The following is a 1,991-nucleotide window of genomic DNA, read 5'->3' as shown; positions in this document are numbered from 1 at the left end:
ATGTTTGCACTTAATCCTTTTATTTCTTATACAACCACTGCAAAAACATTTCAGCTAGGAGTTCAAATTTATTTATTTGAACTTTATCTATTCCAAATTTCAGAAGCAAGATGCAGCAGAATTACAGAAAAATGTGAGGTGTTCAAGCTTCCAGTTTACAGTAGCACCTAGAAGACAGCACTCCAGTTTCAAATGCAGAACAGCATCCTACTGCTAAAACCGGAATATCAAGTAATTACCACTCATCCAGAAAATAATGGCAAGAGATGACAATTTCCTTCTCTAGCTCCTACAATGACAGGCCTTTATTTATTTATTTATTTGGCCTTTCCACAGTACTACTCACATCTCTAAATCCAGCAGGCTGGTGTTACAAGACACACTGACACTGGGAAGTGCCTTCAAGGCTTCTCAAGAGTGATCTGTAAGATGTATTGTCAGAGACTGAAATAGTTCATGCCTCAAACATTGATATAAAGTTTTGTTCATTATAACAAAAACTGTATAAAGAAGCTACAACCAAAGATACCTCCCTGAAGATACCTGACTGGGGCTTTGGACTGTAAGTTAAACCACTGAGATTAGATAAAAGAAAACCCATTCTTTCATCATCTCAGGCCTAGGAAAAAACAAACAAGGCTGAAGGAGCAGAATGCATCTACAAGAAAGCCAAACACAGCAAAGATTCCTCCCTGGCTGAGTTTGGGGGAGGAGGTTTCTGGTATAACCTCTAGTAAGAAGCAGTCAACACCCATCCTCCCTTACACAAACTGGCCCAGCTGTGGAACACCCAACCCCACAGGCCACATCCACAGGATATTCACAGGAGAGGCAGCTGAGGGGGTGTCATAATCCATCAAAGACTCCCTGAAGTGCCCCCTAGAGTCATTCCTAAAGTCTTGCACCACAGGACGGCACATGATGCAACAAACAGAGTCTATTGTAAGAGACAACGGAAAACTCCTCCCTCAGGCTCCTACTTAGCCTGAGCGCATATTAACCCATCAGATTCTATGTTTTTCGGGGAGACCTTCACCACCAAGAAGACCAGCTGGAGAGGATCAGTGGAACATCACTGGGATCCATGGAGTGGTGATATTTTCCTTATCCTGTCCCTGTTCTTTCTTTCTCTCTCTCTCTCTCATATTTACTATCAGATAAAACCCATACTTTTGTCACTGGCATAGGGTCTTGTTTGCATCCTAATTCGGGCAGAGGCATTTCTAAGAACTTTAGTAACCGGATCATGACATGCATGGAACAATCAAAATATCCTCATTTACTTGTACTATATACCTTAGTACATGATATACACAAAACACTGTCTTTCAACTGCCTTTCTAGTCTAAATGATGCAGATACTAGACACAATGAGTATATCTAAATGTAACGTACACAGAGAACTTGCTCCATAATTGATGTGCTTTATGCATAATTCCACATTTGGGCCTTGCCTTGAAGAATTCAAGGTAAAGCATGAGAGAGAGAAGTAGAACTGCCACGACAAAAAATACAGTGACAAACACTCTACTTAATTGTAAAAACACATCAAGTTATGTGGAGAACAGTTTCCATGAGAAACATAAAGGCAGCTAAGTGGTAGCAAGCGTCACAAGGGCCCTTTCCTTAAAAAGGCACAAAATAGGTTAATTTTACTGTGAAAGAAAGCATAAAAGAAAGATGTTTACTGACAAAGTCGGGGAGACAGTCAACTTTGGTAGTTTAGCGATACAGAAGCTTGCAAACTGGTCAAAAATCACTTAACGTACAAAATAAATTTAGGTGGGCTGACAGATGCCACCAGTGACAAGTTCACCCGGAGAGCAAAGGAGGGAGTCGGGAAGGGCCCAATAACGATGTGCGATTCTCCGCGACGTCTCCGCGACGTGACCGGAGCCGACCGAGCTCTTCCCCGCCCACAGTGGGGAGGCAGCACCGGGAGCTTTCCAGCGCAGCTGGGCGCTACTCGCCAGCCCCTCAGGAGGCGCGGA

The sequence above is a fragment of the Corvus brachyrhynchos genome, unplaced genomic scaffold (assembly GCF_000691975.1).
Source record: "Corvus brachyrhynchos isolate BGI_N302 unplaced genomic scaffold, ASM69197v1 scaffold33, whole genome shotgun sequence".
NCBI classification, from domain to species: domain Eukaryota; kingdom Metazoa; phylum Chordata; class Aves; order Passeriformes; family Corvidae; genus Corvus; species Corvus brachyrhynchos.
Note: the sequence above shows the minus strand (reverse complement) of the source record.